Source organism: Pinus tabuliformis, chromosome 5_1 (assembly GCF_031772625.1).
Source record: "Pinus tabuliformis cultivar Carrire ecotype Pingquan chromosome 5_1, CPIR1, whole genome shotgun sequence".
In the NCBI taxonomy this organism is placed as follows: Eukaryota; Viridiplantae; Streptophyta; class Pinopsida; order Pinales; family Pinaceae; genus Pinus; species Pinus tabuliformis.
In genome coordinates, this window is record NC_142305.1 from 175778202 (window position 1) to 175783149 (window position 4948).

Genomic DNA, 4948 nt, shown 5'->3' on the forward strand with positions numbered 1-4948 from the left:
ATGTAGCACCTATCACTACCCCTCACCATGATTTGGATTATCTGCCCTTAGCAGATAAAGATTTTCAAATAAAAGACCTGGATACCGACAAAGACCACCTGAAAGTATTTTGCCAATGCCAGGACAGTTACATGAATGGCTATGATACCATACGACTTTGGGAATCAAATCTCCCAATGTACTTTCTCCCCTCTGTGCGCATTTTCCCTAACATTATCCATCAGTGACATGCCAATTATGATCCCAACCTTAGAGAAGTAATGTTCCCAAATCAAACTATTCTCTTCACAATTACTACAGAGTCAATCAATGAGATGCTTCAATTTCAGACTAGTCAAGACCTCACCCCCATTTCCCTAGGAGATTTGCTAGAAAAATCATCTAAATTGTCCCAGTCTGAACTCAGTCGCCTTTGCTAGACTTTTGTGGATAAGCAACATCAACCCAAAAATCCCCCTCCTTATTTGTCAGTTTTCTTCATAGAGACAGGTAAGAATATAATTGATATGATAGTTGCAGTCATGGGTTTCAATACTAGTGAGTATGTGGATGAATTGACCCTAGTTTTAATGTCCATTTTTACCCCTGGTCAACCTCCTGCTGTCAAGTATAACTATGCTGCATTCATTGCTGAGAAAATCCATGACCAGTTCATGAGGCTGGAAAATGAAAAAGTATTCAAGTATTCCACATTCATATATCACCTTATCCTTTACTATCAGTCTGACAAGTTCCCATTCTCTATAAATAAACTTGATACAAAGGGTAATCCCAGATCAGTCATTTTTTGGACTTCTATCTTCCACCATTCATTTTCTTGTCCTTATTCATACAATGAATTCATTGACCAGTTTGTCCACCCAGTGACCACCATGCTGACAGGAAATCCTCCTCCTAGGATTAGTGATGAAATCAAAAGAATCCTTCAGCTATCCAAGCAGTACAAAATAGGTGACTGGTACTTGTACCAGAATCACACAGAGATCAGAATATATGGTTGTGAACTTCCTCCATTCAAACTACCAAAATATGTTCCTATGAGGTTGTTTGCATTGGAATATTATAGGCAAATGATAAACTCTGATCAGATTCACTTTACCAGGGCCAAGAAGAAAGCACAGTTGAGAATTAAAGATCACTTAGGCCCATTTGTCTGCAACAATAGAGAAGCAGGCAAAGAAGCAGAAGAAATCCTAGAACACATGAAATTAAATAAAAGTTTTGGTTGGAGATATGACCCACACAGTTTCATTTGTGATAGGAGAATGAAACATAAGTTATCACCATATTTTCATCACAGAATCCCTGAAATAGAGAAATATGAAAATATGGATGAATGGAGGGAAGGAACTCTAGTTGAGATGGATAGTGATCAGGTCAATGTAGATAATGTGATGAAAGACCTAGAAAAGAGACTTGACCTGGACTCTTGTGAACAGGTACCAGTTGGGACTGCTCAGAAGCCAACACCAGGAACTAGTGCCTCTACAGCAGAGACTTCTCAAAGGCACTCCCAGGAAACTAGTGCACCCCTTGTAGAACCACCACAGGGAAAAGGATAGGGAACCAGTAATCCAGCATCAAGACAATTATACATGTCAAAGTAGCCTAAAATCTCTGAAGAACAGGCTCCACCACAGTCCCATCTAGCTCAGGTTAATATGGGAGACCCCCCAGTTTTGCAGACTCCTCTGAATGAGGAAAAAAGCTTAAAAAGAGACAGGGAAGTAGCTACCCTTGCCAGTGGTCCTTCAGACCAGCCTGGTGCTAAGAGGCATAGGCTAAATCCACATTTAGAAGAAGAATTTTTTTAAGAAACAACAGGGAATTTGAGGAAAGAAGGTGGAGACAGTCTGCATACATCCCCAATAGGTGGGACACCTTCCAGTTCACAAAGACAAGAGCTTGAAAGACAACAAAGTACCTAAGTTTCATCTTTCAGGTCTTCATCTAACAAGACCTTGGACATCAAAGGAAAATTTAAGGAGATAAAGGCCAAAAATGAACAGCTGAAGGCCCAAGCCTACACTCAATACCTAAAAATGGCCCCTACTAATCAAACCAGGTTGATGTAAGCTTATGACATCAAAGGAGGCAAAATGCATATTTACCTCAAAACTAATTTTCAAGTCTTGGCCAAAGATATTCACCCCATAGATCAAATAGAATTGCATAAGCAAATAGGGGAAATGGTTTATTCCACATTGACAAGCAAGGCCATGATGGCACACAGATTGGAGAATTCACTGAACAACACCACTGCTCAATTGCAGTTAGAAAGAGCCTCCTCACAGGCAAAGGATAACAGAATCAAATCATTGGAGGATTTGATTATTGGATTGGGTCATAACCCAAAGATTGTAAAATCTGCAGAGGCCCTAATAAAGAGAAAGAATGAAGATATAGCTGCCCTAAGAAAGCAGCTAAAATTGCCACCACTTATGCATCCACACACTGCTAAAGTAATTGAAAAGAAGAATGAAGAAGAGATTATGGACTTGGTCCCCAAGCTAAATGAGAAATTAAAGGAGACAGAGCAGGAATTAGAAAAAACACTACAAAGCAGGCATAGTGAGTCGACCTCTCAGCCTCAAAATATAGTACCAGTGGTTTCTACAACAGTCCTTTCTACATTGACAACTGCTCTAGCACCAGATGTCCCTTTGGCTACAGCTGAAACTATTGGAGTTACAAGTATAGGTATAGGTACCGCATAGGTAGGAACCTCAAGCCAGAGCACTGAAGAATTGATCAAGTCCATGGAAGAGATGAAGATCTAGGTCACTGAACTCCAAAAGGTAAAGTAGAAATTCATTACCTTGGAACAAAAGTACGATGTGTCAAAAATTAATTTTGTTGAAGAAGTGAGGAAAAACAAAGGCTTGACTCAACAGGTCAAAACACTGGAAAAAGATCTTACATTTGAAAAGCCTTTAACAGATATTAGGAAAATATTATGGACCAACATCACTCAATCAATCAATGATGTTTGGTCATCAATTCAAATCATTTTTTAACAGATTGACTTAGTCAAAGTTGCTCTTCAAGAGATTGAAAAAACCAAGGAAGAGCTAGGAGGGAAGCCTGAAGAAGCTATCAGGTTAATAAACTTTCTAAATAGCAGAAATAGGCATCAATTGGAACAGCTAAATATTGAGGATAGGACTGGAACCATCCTTGAAATCAAGAAAGTCTTAACCAAAAGGACTCTAATGCAAAACTTGGAACGAAAATGTAAGAATATGCAAGAAGACATAGATGAATTTATGGAAAAAATTGGCGCTTACAGAGTAAAGGACGATAAGTTAATGAAGCAGGATGATTATGTCAACAAATTACATCAGTATGCAAATAACCAAGCCAGTTCATCTGCCAGTTCATCTGCACCTAAAGCATTACCCACAGGGAGAGTTCTCTATGATAGTTTGGAGAACCATTTTTATGTTGAGCATGAATTGAAACACTTGTTCCCAGTACAACCAAATTTTGTAAAATACATAGAAGCTGATGAAATCTTCAGAAAGCTAACAAGGACTAGGATACCAATGGATGATTGGTGGACATCTTATAATTTACCTTGGTAAAAAAGTAAATTGAAGAATTTACCATAATCAATTTTGGTAAAAGAAGATGAATTATGGTGAAACAGATAAAGAGTATCAGTGAAAAGATGAAAACAATCAGCCAGCACAGAATTACGAGCAAGACAACAAGATGCACAATCATAGGGCTTGCCTCCAACTCCTTCAACAAAAACAGGGATAGAAACCAAGCAGTTCACATTCAGTTTCTAATTTCGAGACCATTTGTCTCTACATTTATGTAAAATATATTTAGTTTTCATAGAATATATCTCTCTCAGTTAAGAGATATTTTGTTGTAAATTTTGTATAAGTACTTCCTCATTCGAAGTACTGAGGGTGGATTCTTAGGCATTTATGTAGACTCTTTATTTTGAAATAAAAGTTCTGTTGAACAACTATTATATGGCTGGCTGGAAAAAGTAATAAAGCAAAGGACTTTAATAGGATTCATGTGTCGAACGAGAGACAAACAAGTACTCTATATCTTATGTTTTTACCATTTTCTGGTTTAAATATTTTATTTGTGTTTCATATCTGAAAGAGAAACGAAAAAGTATATTTCAGAAAGAGCTTTACTGCATTTTGTCTTTAAATTTGTTTATATTCTTAAATGTTTTCTTCCAAGCTGTCATAGGTAGGGAATTCTTAATTGCTCCCTACTTCTTAGTTTATCATTTTGGCCATTTAACAAGATATTATTAATGGCTTTTTGTTCATGATCACCCACTTTCCCTCATCTTGAACTTTGTTGAAGGATTCTTAATTTCCCTTCCTCCCTTTCAAGACCATTTCACCCTTTCAAGTTACCATTTGTCTCTTGTTTAGCTATCTTGGCCTATGAAGCCCTCCTTTGTCGAATCCACCTGATCCAGTTAAGCCATCTTCAGTTGACTCCATATCCCAATGGCCTGAAATACCTTGTTCTATCCATTTGCTCCTGAACTCCACCACCAAAAAAAATCAAAACCCCCCAAGCTTTCATAACTATCCTAACATCCCATAAACAAAGCTAAATCATAAAGAGAGAGTTGTCTATGAGTATAGATTGGCTAGATTTTGTAATTAAAAGTTGGTTTGTGGTTACCTCGGACCCCTTTCCTTCTTCTGACAACTTCAAGGAAAATATAAGTGATAACACACTCAGCTACAGGTGTCCGCGCACTCAGCCACAAAACACTTCTCTAGGTCTCTACGCACATAGCTATAGAGCCTTTCTTCCTACTCTTATGTGCTAACTTAGAATCCTTCTGTCGTACCCATAGGCAAACTCTATTCTTCTATCTTATTTCTTAGAAAATCTAAGAGAAACTTATTTATACAATCCTAGGGCCCATGGACCATGGGTAGATCTTCAAAAAGCCGAC